At 48.2% G+C, this 13,803-nt stretch overlaps 1 long non-coding RNA gene across 1 annotated transcript in view; it reads right to left on the bottom strand.

Moving 5' to 3' along the window:
• Positions 1-401, bottom strand: part of LOC116791956 — an 81,975-nt gene extending 81,574 nt beyond the window's left edge. Inside the window, exon 1 of the long non-coding RNA XR_004358909.1 lies at positions 175-401. This is a non-coding gene — a long non-coding RNA (uncharacterized LOC116791956). The remainder of the gene's footprint in view (positions 1-174) is intronic.
• Between the last annotated feature and the right edge of the window lie 13,402 nt (positions 402-13,803).

Raw genomic sequence — 13,803 nt, 5'->3', positions numbered from 1 at the left:
CCTGTCAGAGCCAGCCAGCCCCAGCTGGCATCCAACAAGTCACCAACACCGAGCTGAATAAAGGTCATTAATGCACCTCAGCTTCCCGGTGCCATCTAGATACTGCAAAATAAATTTCACAGACCAAGATCATTGTTTCATTACATTGCCATCTAAAAATCTATTTGGACTTACCTTTGGCGGTTAAAACTTTCCTCCTCAAGACTGGTGAATGACAAACAGTGTCGTTTACATCTGTCTACTCTGATAAATTTGCACTGCCAAGGAGCTACCTTGCATTAATTACATCTAGCGATAACTGTTCCTCAGACAGATCTGGTTGTTCAGTGAGGGGACTCAGATTTTTGAGGCCATGTCCTCAGCTCCCCGTGCGGGACCTGCTCGGTGTCGCCCTGTCTGCAGTGACGAGGCCCAGGATGGCGCTCCCGGCCTTCCGTCCACAGAGGGAAAGGTGACACAGGAACAAACTGCAGCATAAACAGTGCTGGTGCATGAATGCACTCTACTAATGACTGCACAGAAAAGTAGAGCCTGCACAATCTGGAAGTGGTACTGCTCTTCACACGACAAGTAATTTCCATTTTTTATTAAGCAGGTCTTCTCACACTTTTCCTCATTAATTCACCACAGGACCATTGATTTTATTGCTGCGAGCTTATCTTAATTATACTAAAACAAATGTTTCAGGTATCAGGGACTGTCAGAGAAACCATTTTCTCAGGTCTGTGTTTCCTTTACCCCTTCCCATAACCATGTTCCAGAATTTGCTTTCTGCAGTGACTATGCTGGGAGAACACAATGTACTTTACAAAATGTAAAGCATTTCATACTTTTCAAAATGTAAAGCAAATAGATGATGCATTAAATTCAATGATTGACTTTGTGCTTTCATTTTAATCTCCTTTTACTTTAATTGAAACTCTGATGGAAAGCACTCGGTACAAAACCAAGGTGTTTGGTGGGTATCTTTCTCAGGAACCTGCAGCACAGCTCCATGTCCCACCTCCTGCTTACAGTGAGTTCTGCAAAGACCTTAGAACAGCTTTCTCTGCACTTACCATTGCCAGTGACATTACTATCAGTGATCCAAATATCTCACATGTTAACATAGACTCTCACAGGGCTGCTGTGCAGGAGAGCTCTGTGCAGAACAAGCCTGAATAAACCACCTTCCTCTGCTTGGTCTCATGCAGCACACCCTTAAGCAGGAACAATCCACAAAATGAAAGTTCTTCAGATCCTGTTTTCTCTGCTTCAAGGCTGTTTATTTGGACAAAAAGCAAACCAAAACAAAACCAAACCAACCAACCAACCAAACAAAACCCCCCACCAAATAATCAAACCAAACCCCAAACAAAAAAAGAAACAAAAAACCACAAACAAACAAACAAAAAAATTGAGAATCAGTTTGCCACTTAATATGAAGCAGAATTAACAAATTTTGAAAATTAACAAACAGAATACACGTTGAGTGCATTTCTGTGAGGCCTCTGTGGCTCGCCCCGTTGTGGAGCAGTTGCAGGCTGCCCCACTCTGTGTTCCTGTGCCTCCCACATTTCTTTACTTCCTTGAATTGACTTCTCTTTGTGCTACTTCTTGCTCAGATCCCCAAAGGATCCCGATTTACATCTTAATCATCTTTTTTACTTCCTTCTTCGAATGGCCTGTTCTCCACTCTGCTGAGTCCCCAAGTCCCACAGCTCCTCCTCCTGCCCCCCAGGCCCCGCTCTGTCCCTGCTCCTCTCCCACTCCCCCTCCCTGGCTCCTGGCTCACACACCCTGTCCTCTTCCTGACCTGAGTTTGTAACCTCTCAGTCAGCCATGACTCTGCTTTCTCCATCTCTTTACCACCAGGCATTAGCTCATCCCCACCCTTACTTTTTAACATCATCTCTCAAAAATTTTTCCTTCTAAACTTCATTGCCAAAATGATCCACACTGTGTTAATTTTGTGCCTCATTCCCTGCACCTCCCTTCTGATGGGAACTTGGCCATACCATCTCTCCTCTTCTAGTGCATCCAAATGTAGCTACAAAATTATTTTGGTTTTGTGTCCTTCTCTGTTGTGGCTTTTTGGCTTCCTCCAAAGAACCAGCAAGATTCTGTTTGCTGGTTAGGCCTTACCTTTTATTTCCTGTCTTGCAAAGACCTGCAAAATAAAGTGATAAAAAATGAGACTGAGTAATACACCCCTTTGTCACACTACTACAAGCAAGCTTGCAATCTCCTTAGAGGAAGTCCATAAAGATAAGAAAATTAAATTATTAAAACTGCTAAAACCTAGACTTTTTCAACATAATATAACGAGACGATTCCATAGATCCACTGGGTGGAGAATATTAATTCCCTGCTGTCATTCCTTTAAAAAGGATGAACCTTCTCTGCCAGGCCCAGCGCTTCACACTTACAGCCTCCAAGTTCCGTGGCCAGGTTCCTCACTCGCAGTGCAGGGATGGGGTGGATACTCCTCCCATTCTCCAGGGTGCACAGGCCTTGGACCGAGCTCCTTAACCTCTTGGCACTGTGTCCAACATCCCATTCTAATAAAGCACTGTTCTAAAGAATAGTATCAGAGATGAGGTAATGTTATTTACCACGGCCGGAAGGAAGGTTTTCCTGTTTGTGTCTGAAGTCCACTGGAAACATCCCCATTGGGGTGTGGAAAAGTGATGCTGGGCACGCACTGCAGACACTTGGCAAGGGGCTGAGCCAGGCAGGAGGCCCGGAGTTAAAGACATTGAAGAAATAATTAGCAGTGAGAGAAGAGTTTTTTTGACTTTCATCCTTTCTTCTCTTCAATGTACAAATAGCAAACAATGGGGAGAAATCCCAGCATTCACTAAAGCAGAGACACCTACAGCTCCATGAATGGGGGGGAAAACACAGCCAGCTGATGTGGGACGTGCATTAGCCACGGAAGGATCCTAACAGGGGTTATATGTGTGTGAAACGGGCTCTGACAGCTCACAGGAGAGGAAATCAGAGGATTAAAAATGCATCGAGAAAATAAATGATGGAAGAATTAAGCTGCAACAGAGGGGCGGATGAGGATGCGGCACAGAGACCTCAGGAGCTGCATCCTGGGGAGAGGAGTCATCTACAGAAACATGGAAACATAGCAAAAACAGCATTAACCTTCATCATGAGCAGATTGTGCATTTAAATGAAAAGTCAAGCTAAAAAAAAGATGTAAACACATGCCTGTAATAAAATATTCCATAAGGTAACATTTTGGAGAAGTTCAAGGGGGCAGTGAGAGGACTCAGCAGGGAGTTACATGGGGAGGAAACACCACATTTTTTATATTCTAGTCTAAGATGCAAAATTGCTTTATATTTTTTTTCCTAAAAGGGAGCTGGGGGGCAGAGCTGCTGCAGAGGCTCCAGAGCCAGACTGACTGACAAGCACAGAGAGACATGTGGTGCCCAGCTAACAGGGGGTCCTGCCACGCACCAAACAGCCTGGACTGGAGAACTGGTTGCCTATATAACATTCTGTGTTTCACCTAATCCTGGGAAGATAGCTTCAACTAAATAGATTTTTCCTAAACATGGAAAATGCATCTTTCAGCTGTTTTTCTGTGACAAATCTCACCACTGTGGAGTCGGGACCTGCTCCTGCTGCAGCCAGTGACACATTTCCCACCTGGTCTTGCTCTCACAGGAGCACACTGAGGGTACATTCCTTGGATTTCCACCAGCAGAAACACACCTGTTTTATAAAACATGGATACACCTGTCACAGGTTGCCAGATCTCCAGGCCTGTTTCCGAGTGCTGTCTAATTTATGAGATTCCCGACTAACATGGCTGGAAAACACAGGCAGAAAGGATGTTCCAAGGGATACAGCTTCCCCCAGTTCTGTTCCCATTGACTTTCACAAGGAGGATTTGAAAACCCAACGGCCAGTGTAAAAGCACCACACCTCTGTGTGCCAAGGCTGCCATCCAGGCTTCCCCGGGCACCTGCAGTTCTCAGGGAACATGACTGTCAAAGGGAAAAACTGAGATTTGAAAGGACTGAAGAGAATGGGGTGGGGGAGCAGGACAACACACACACCCCTGCAGATACTCAAATTGCAACCTGCAGACAACTTCAGATTAAACCCCAAAACTGAACAGCAACCAAGGCCCATTTTGATGAAGTATGATTGGAGATGTACAGCTTTATTCTGGCTTGAGAGTTAATTACATCCTCCAAACAGTCTAATATGCAGCCAAATGGGGTCTCTAATTACCAGGTAGTCATTGGCTTCACAGACTCCTCAGACAAAACCAAAACCTAAATCCTGCAACACTGGAACAAAGAGGGAAATGGCATTGAATCGTAAAGCTGTTTCACCTGGGTTCTACACTGAAATAAAAAGAAATAAAAATTAGAAATGCACATGTCCTTCCTACCTCCAAGAGCAGCCGGCACCCGAGCACTTCGGGGGCCACCTCTCGTGATGGGGAGTGACAAGGAGCCAATTTATGTCACCTAAGTGACAGACCATTGACAGCGCCTATGCAGGCACGCGTTTGGGGCTGGGACAAGCACCACCAGGGTAATTAGCAGCTTTCCCCAAATGGAAAGCAGCGACATTCCAGACAGACCATGTTATTTGTGAACTTCTGGGGGTTTAGCAGCAGTGTAACAGGAACAAAAGAGCAGCTTCGAAGAAAAAGGTGTCAAGAGGACATACATGAGGAGTTCAGATCATCACAGGGAGCTTCGAGTATCTCTTGCTATTTCCAAATGCACTGGGAAAGGATCCAGCTCACCCAGCAAAGAGTGGTGAAGATGAAGGGTTTTTTAAAAAATGAGCACCATAGAAATTTCAGCCAATGGACCTGTGCTTCAACAAAAATTATAACTATTGCTGGTGTTCCTTGGTTTCAGCCTTTCGAATGACAATAGCGGCACTCCAGTTCCCACCCTTCTCCTTGGCTCACCTAATGATATGTCATGAAGATCATGTACAATTATTGTGAGCTATTTATTAACCCTCTGAATCAACAAACTTCAGTCAAACTGACATCAGGGACCTGACAGTCTTACACATAAGTACACCTTTCATAGGCACGTCTCCAGCTTATGAAAGGGGCTGACAAATAAAGCTCAGGGGGGAGTTCTTCAACCAAAACGAAGCACAGATCTGATTTTAAGGAATTTGAGGTGACAGATGGCATTCTTCCTGTTCTAATGTTAGTTTGCATTTGTTGAAAATTGCAAAAAATTAGAAGAGGTGCTACAAGCCAAGCAGCCTGATTTAAAAATGGAAACAAACTGTCAGGATCCTTTCCTTGTGTGATTAGATTGGGGTTTGCATTGCTGGAAAGAGGGAATGAGTATTTTTAACTGAAGAGCACTGAGTTTTATCGATGGTCCTCCATCAACTCATCTTGCCCATGATGGAAAGGTGCACATGCATCAAATATTAAATTCAATATTAATTCAAATATTACTCAGCTGATAGAAAATACAAATGTAATTGGAAGTTAGTTAAGATTCCTAGGTTTAAGACAGAAAACAATGTATAAAAACAAATCAAGCATCGTGACAGTCTGGCCAAATTCTGCACAGGACTCTGTGGTCCAGCTGCCTCACAGCCTAGTCTGCTTTGTGAAGAAGTTCATCAGCACCCACTGACCTTGGTTTACATCAGGCATACCACTCGCATCCTTATAACTGGAATGTCTGAGGGGAGGAAAGGAGAGAGGCTATAAATGCCAGGTGGATTTAATAACAAAAATTCTGTTTTCCTCTCATGCCCAGTGAAAAACAGAAAGGATGGCAGACTCACAGGGTGAGTGCTTCCCGCTCTGTAGGGTGTGAAGTTTGCCATGGTTCACATGCTGGTGGGTACTTCTGAGAGCCAGGAGCATCCTAATCAATCCTCTGTCTCACCTTCTGTAACTGCCTTCCAAAGTCTTCAGTCAGGCTGAGAAAAATAGACATGACACCCCCAGCCTACACAAGGAGCGAGGGCAACAGAGCAATCTGCACTCTGTCCTTACACTGGGAGAGAGCTCTTGCATTAGCAGGGTCTGGAAATAATTGCCCAGCCCTGACTGGCGGGCATTTGATCATCTTCTGCTTGGAAAGATGAGGGAAAAATGCTCCCTTCCGACACTCACTCCGGAGAGCTGTTTGGTGTCAAAGCGCCGAGGGAGTTTAGGGGACTGGTTATTGCTGCTTTATGCATAATTCTGAATTTGCTGCTCTAATGAGCCCTTCTCTATACCCTCCATGACTGTCACTCAGCTCGGTGAAAATGGCTTGGCCTGACAAATCCTGTTAAGCCTCAGAAATTAAATGAGATCTGAAAATGCCCGAGTCCACACCCGTCACTCCACATGCTGCTCTGTGTTAGTCAAGCAGGCTTGGAGCCCAGCCAGCAAAGCCAGAGCTACCACCCGGCATCACCAGGAGCCACTCCCTGGGCCTGAGGGTGGCAGGGGCTCCCCACTCCTAGGGATCCCCCAGGAAACAGAGAATAGGAACAATCAGCAAAGACACCAGCTGATTAGAGCAGAGCATGTTCCATTCATTTATTCTGGAGATGGAACTGCCAGGTAAGAGGCAAAGGTAAGAGGCAAGGACTGCTGAGAGGCTGTTTAGAGTCCTTAACTCTACCCTACCAAAGCCTTTTCCCTACAGCCCATCAGCAGGAGTGCTGGCCTGTCTTCACCTTCCACTGGCCAGCTGCAAAAAGAAAATTAAAAAAAAATAGTATTTACGGGAAGAAAGAAAAAAGTAATGGACTGGGTGGCTTTTGGCATTGTCCTGTCTGTGACAGTTAGGTGGGAAATGCTGGAGTTGAGGGGGAACATTCGGATAGAGCTTTGGATTAAAGGCCTTTCTTCAGATCCCCCAAAGCAAAGCATGCTTCCAGGAATTGATTCTGACAGTTACATTTTTAATAATTTATTTGAACTAAAAGATCTCTCTAGTAGTAGGAAAAAAAAAATAGTAGGGGCATGAAAAACGTTATCTGAAAGAAAACAGAAGGGGAGGTTGAATTCTACAGTGTTGATTTTAGAGCTGCAAAATAAGAACTGACCACTGAGTATCTTCTTGCATATTGTAAGTAGACCACGAGCACAAATAGCGTGAGAACTTCTAGAAAGTCACCTTTAGGTCCAGACCAAGATCAACATAAACCACAATGAGCTCATAGTAACTGCAGGGATAACCCATGTGGAGGCTGGCAGAGACTGAATGACGAGACCCACAAGAAGCCCAAAACCCTGGAGACCCACCTGCTTCCACGTGTCCAAACCCCAGTCCCTGCCAGCCACCTCAGAGTGGCCAAAGGGGCCAGTTTGCACCTGGAAGACAACGATGGTGAATGGAAAGTTCACCTGTCTCAGGGTTTTCCTCTATTTGATACCCCCTGTAGCCTTTGAAGGGATTTCCTTTGAGTTGGAAAGCTCCTGCTGGGCTCACTGGGTGAGAATTCCTGGCCATCACACCTCTCCCCATCACTTCCACCCAACAGCTCCCACCTCCAGTCCCAGCTGCCAGATTTAATCTGCTCCCATTTCGGAGCTGCCCTGCAAGTCGCTCTCTTCAGTGTCAGTCGGGCTGAGTTCAGAAGGTGCTCTCTGAAGCTGCTGGGTAGCGCTGCTGTTGGGGTGGGGAGGGGGCGGCTGCGACGCCGCGGCCGCAGCCGGGGCTCAGAGGCAGCTGCAGAGGTCAGGCAGGTCACCAGTGACGTGCTCTCCCATCGCAGCTGCAGCATGTGATCCTCACAGGAGTTCAGTGGTTTGATGTGGGCAGTGGGGCCGCGTCAGCATTTAAACCAGATGACAATCTCCGTGTCACAGCGGTGTGGGTCAGAAATGCCGAGCGCCAGAGAGCCGCCGGGCCCGCTCCAGCTGCTCTGGCAGAGCTTCCCCATGCGACTGCAACAAAACAACCAGCTCACCACTGCTGTGCTGTCCTTCTGTTTTTAACCCCAACAGCTCCACAGACTCGAGTTTTCCCTCAGTGCAGCCACAGAGGTACACAAGCACATGGTACACTACGGGGTGCAGCTCTCACTTCCCGTAACAGTAACCCAGCTCCGTGAAGTTCCACAGGTGGGTTTCCACGTCAGGACATCCCTGCACTCAGACAGCTCCCAACAGCTGCCCAGAGAGAGGGTCCCTGCCCCTGGCCCCCCGTGGCTGAGCCCAGTGCCCCCGCAGAGCTGTGCTTTGATGGGGAAGGTCAGAGTGCTCACAGGGCAGCTCTGCTGGGAGGTGGCTGAAGGTGCTCACCCCTGTGGCACCTGGGCAGCTTCACCAGAGCAGCAAATCCTGGAGGGATCTGCATCCCCACCTCACCGCTGCACTGGGACTTCCCTGCTTACCTCTGTGCTTTGTCCCACACAGCAACTCACAACATACACATAAACCCGAGAACAACCCGTGTGACCCGTCCTACAAACACAGACTCTGCTGGGGGCATCAGCCAGGCAAGGCCAGTGCGCAGCAATCCTACAACGGGAGAGGGAAGTCTGGGAGAGTACAGAGAGACAGGTTGTTCATTCATTGTATGTCTTGCAATAAATCAGAAAAGAAGCCAAACCAAACTCCCAGTGGCCTCCTTTCCCTCACTCCTCCTTTGGGAAAGCAGCTCTCCTGGAAAAGGGCAGCCTTGCTCTTTACTGATGGTGAATGTGCTCAATGTGGCCCAAACCCACCACTCTTACCCTGCTCTCTGGGCCTCATTTGTGAGCCAGCAGCAGCCAGTGAAGCGCGAGAGCAGCATCAGCACCCGCGGCAGGACAGGAAACCTCCAGCGGATCCGCCCTTCCTTCCTGCCCGCCCGGCCAAGTCCCACACCCCCGGCACGGGCAGCTCGCTCGGCACCGGGAGTGCTGAACCAAGCACTCTGCAACTAAATTTAGAGTTCCCATCTCACACAACCGCTTCGCAGAATCTCTGAAAAGCTGCCGCCGTTGTGAAGTCAAAGCTTGAGCAACACATGGTTGGAAAACCACCCAGATTTCTCCTTATCGTAACATTTTTCTAATCCTGGACTTTACCTCGCCCTTAGGAAATGAGAGGCCCAGACTGACACAAGCCCTGTTGGGACCCCTGAAGCCCACTATTGAGTTCATCATTTGCAAAGAATAACCAACCTCTGAAACCACAAATCTTCTGTCTGAGTGTTACAACATGCTGAAAGCCTGCAACAGTGGACCTGACACTGCAAATGATAGATCTTGGCACATCTGGTCCCCCTGAAATGGGGGGAGTTCTCCTGAAGAGAATGCGGTTCCAAAGTTACTTCCAAGAGTAACTTTGTACTCTTTTCACCATTTTTCTGTTACAAAGAAAGGCAGTCCAACCCCCTGCACATCACCTCTAGCAAGCAAACTTTAACAGTTAGCTGTGACCAAGATTTTTTCTTCATAGTTAGTGTTGCATTTTTTGGAATGACCAAAAGCCACCCATCTCCAGCAGCCACTTTTCCACGTGCTGGGTGAGGGATCATGTTTGGGAATTTCCTATTGCCAGACTCAGCTCAAACAGGACTGACCTTCCAGAGGCCTGTGGTCACAGGCACCTTCCTCTGCTCCCCGCGGCAGAGCAGAGTGGTTGAAAAGTGCTTGTTCTTCCTGCCAGTAATAAAAAATCCACTCTAACCCACCCCCAGACCCTCCCCTCGGGCTGCACTCTATGGTTGAGCACATGGCTCCAGGCAGGAGCCTGAGCTGAACCATTCCATCAGCTCCAGCTCTAGCCCTGTGGGTTAGAGCAAGGTCCTGCACACATGGCAGACTGGCAACGTTGTCATTCCCACTCGTAATTTCTCTTTGCTTTACAATGGTATCATTTAGGATCTATTTTTATTCAAATCCCCGGTGAGACATCTCAGGTCTATAAAGCCCAACTGGAAACTCTTTAGCTCAGCAGGAGCATGACAGCAGAAGTAAACAAGCTAAGAGGGTGTATTTTTCTTGGCTATTTACCCCACTGCTGTTCGGAATTACAGGCAGACTGAACGGTCACATCTTTTTCCTATTCCAGCTTTTCCCAGGTTGGTTTGTTGCATAACCCAAGAAGCAAATCTCTCAGTGACCACTTTTAGGGGTACTCCGAACTCCCACCCCCGACAGACACAGACAGGAGCCCAACAGCACAGCGTTCCCACCTCCGGAGTAGTCGGAGAGGGAGGTAACACGTGCCAGCTTTTTCCTCTACTTCCCCTGGCCCAGCCTCACCAGCAGCTGGAATAGCCTGACCTACTGTTCATCAGGTCTAATACTACTGATGTTGGCTTAAGTTCACCCAGGAGGGTGAGATCCAGAGCTGGTGTAAATGTGCCATCCTGGGCCCAGGAACCCAGCAGCATTCCCAGTTGCTCTGGGTCTGTTTTGTTTGGTTGTTGGGCTTGTGTGTGTGTGTGTGTGACTGAACTCTGATGGGCAGACTCCTGAATCACAGAATCACAGCTTGGTTTGGGTTGGAAGGCACCTCAAAGCTGAGCAGCCAGGCTCAGCTGAACTCTCAGTGTTAGCATGCAGGCCAGCTGTAATGGCAAATACTTTGACTATTTATCCACTCTGTGCAAGTGCAAATCAGCCTTTCCTCACCTTTTCATTTTTGAAGAAAATCAATCCCTTTTCCAGTATTCCCAAGAATCATTCATTGTTGTAGCTGTCAATGGGGTGGCATTGAAAAAATTACTGATCACTAATGGAATTACCTGTGATCCTGTGCAGCCACTTGAGACAAGCTATAAAAATTCCCTAGCCCCACCCCACAGGAGAGGAGCTGGTAGGTCCAGGGCACTTCAAGGTGCTGGGAAAGACCCCACTGGGGTCTGAATGGACCCAGGGAAGATCAAACTGCCTCCGTGTTGAGGTGTGTGACCAAAGCCCCATCCCAGACAGGCAGCAGGGACAGCACAACTCTCAGGGAAGCTGGTGAGACTCAACAAAAAGACTATGAAGGAGAAAGCCTGACTTTGGGTTAAACAGGAACATGGGCAGCTTAGAATAAAGACCAGCATTGCTAAAATAAAGAAGGAAGGAACCGTTCTCACCAAGCCTCTCTCCCGCCCCTCATTTGCATTTCCCGATGCCAGCTCCCTGCTCCAGCATGGGAACGGTCAGAGCAAGTGATGGATCTGCAGGTTTCTATGGTGATCAGCACAGAAATTGCTGCCCAGCCGTGTGTGAAGGAAAGCAGCCGTGTCAGGAACGGGGGATTCTACGCCGAGAGAAAACCCTGCCCTGGGTCGGGGGGTGGGAGGCTGTGCTCACAACAGAAACCCAGCACTCACCAACACGGGGTGTGCAGGACAGTGCAGGGAGGTGGGGACTCAGAAGAGGACAAAAAAACCCTATATAAAGTAATAGTAGTTACCACTAAATAATTTCACAACATCATTTAAAAATATCGATACACACAAAGTATGTAATATTTCAAAATATCTGAAATATCGACTTCCTCTCATCCTGTCCTGACCCCCACCCAGCTCCACCCTTCTGTCAGGGAGCTGGAGAGAGGGAAAAGGTCCCCAAAAACCTCCTTTTCCCCAGGCTGAGCCACCCCCATCAAGGCCATGTCTGCCAAGAGCTGCATGGAAAGGATGGATGAGAATCTTTATTACAGCCCCCCCAAATCAGAAAAACAACTCTGCATACGTATGTATTGATAACACCCCTGCAAGACAGCAGTTGTTGTGAAGAGCTCTTTTGAGAAATTAAATCCAAGAGGAGGGTTTTCTTCCTTAAATCAAGTATGACTTATTTGTGTTAATGAAACAGCAAAGCATGTAATGGTTGATCTCCAACAGCACGTGTCCGCTACAGTCATGAGAACAGGGCAAGTGACAAGTGGTAAAAAGGGATTAAATTCATGTACTTGGTAACTGCTGATTGTGTAACCTGTGTAGAAGGGTCTGGGTTCATGTTCACTGTCCTCATGAACCATGGCAAAACCCCATGTGTTTATAAAGTGTCAGATCCTTACAGACCTTTATGTAAATCATAAAGCGAGGGAGAGAGGGTTGGCAAAAATCACCTCAAATCCCAACTGCCACACTCTTTAGACAGAAGCACTGATTCCATCTATTTAGGGTATTCCCAAAAGGGAAGTGTGGATAATAAAAATGAGCACTGGCAACAAGACAAACCTCGTTAATCAATCCAGACTAAGCTGCTGGCTGGCACTTCCCAGCTGAGAAACATCAAGTACCTTCCTCTTGAAAACCTTCCCCTGTGCTGTCTGGGAAGGTGATGGGCTAACACCACGAGTTAATGCACTTACTCCCTTCAGGAATCAGACCCAGAACCTGTCAGTTCAATACAACTTGGAATAGACACTGATCTAAGTTTAAAAAAAAAATTTTAAAAAAAGGCATGTTTATTCTCAGTTTTTACCCAAACAGGCTCAGAAACACTAGCCAGTCTGGCAAAAGATAAATGGAGAAACACAAATGCCAACTCCTAAACTTATTAGGGAATTAGCACGGCTGAGAAAAAGGACAGAATATACACAATGATTTTCTTTCCTGAAGTCATTTGCTGCAGCTCCCGAGGCTGAATGAAGCAGCTGCAAACCTCCCCGGAGCAGCTGCTCCCACAGGCCCCTCTCAGGCTCTCCTGGGCAGCAACCTCAGCACGGCCCGGCCTTCCCACAGCACTGGGAGCGTCCCTCTGTCACCCAGAGCCACACAACACCCTCGTCCTCCCACAACAACTTCAGGAGCTTTATGTTTTCATATTCGTGTTTTGTCCTGTGCGACCCCAGCGCAGAGACAGGAGGAGAGCGAGGGACAGGCTCCGTCAGGCACCTCCCGCCCTGGCAGCTGCTGGGGCTCGGATCTGCTGCCCAGGAACTCTCATACAGAGCACCAACACCTCTGGACAATTATACAGCCACCTGCATGAACACCTGGGAACCTGATGTTACAGACCTGTAGCACCAGAAGGTGCTACGAGCACCTGGCCAGACGGAATTGCCCCTGGGAAAGCTACAAGTATGGAGAGTGAAACCCAAGGACAGGGCCATGGCACCACTCCTGCTCCCTCAGACACACCTGGAAACACACAGAAGGGGCACGTATTCAACATACCTGATCAATAAATGGTAGAGATCAGTAGCCCATAAACAATAAATCTATGAAGTTACTTAGTGTTATCTTCCAAATCATTCAATAACACCCCAAGGGGTGTGCCCTGGGGGGACTGAGGGGGCTGCAGCTGAACAAAGCATTCACCCACTCCTTGTTCAGAGTAATACCATGTGCTTCCTTCTCAGCACCCCCAGTGTGACTGCAAGCACTGCTGAGTTTTTCTGTTGGGGTAGAATGGGAGGAAGCAGAAGCGTGTGTGAAAGGGAAGAGCTGAGGGAGCCGAAAACAGAGAAGTGTCCTGAGATCTTCAAACACTTCCCCTGCACAGCCACGAAGGGAGGAGGCACAAGCACTGAGCAGAGGGAGCAGGGGAACGAGCACAGCGAGACCCCGGGCACGGGGAGCGGGCTGGGGGTGCTGGGGCAGGGGAGGATCCACCCTTTGTGCTCCTCAGCCTCCCAAGGTCTGCTGGAAACAGGCTGAGCCGAGCCTGCGGGGAGTTCTCCGTGCAGGACACCGACTGGAGAGACAAGAGCCCCCTGAGATGGCCATCCCCTGGCTCCAACCACCAGGCTACAGGTTTTCTGGAGGGGACACCCCAACACCTGCTGGCAGAGCTGGAGCAGCAGATCCAGGAGCAGGAGCCCCAGCCCAGCCATCAGAGATGATCCCAGCCTTGCTAAAACCCATCCCCAGGGCAACATCAGCTTCCCACTGCTGCAAAACAAGGGGCTGGCATGGTGTC

This window comes from Chiroxiphia lanceolata, chromosome 10, assembly GCF_009829145.1.
Source record: "Chiroxiphia lanceolata isolate bChiLan1 chromosome 10, bChiLan1.pri, whole genome shotgun sequence".
Classification (NCBI taxonomy): Eukaryota; Metazoa; Chordata; class Aves; order Passeriformes; family Pipridae; genus Chiroxiphia; species Chiroxiphia lanceolata.
The sequence above is the reverse complement of the archived record's forward strand: the minus strand, read 5'-3'. Positions and strand labels throughout refer to the sequence as shown.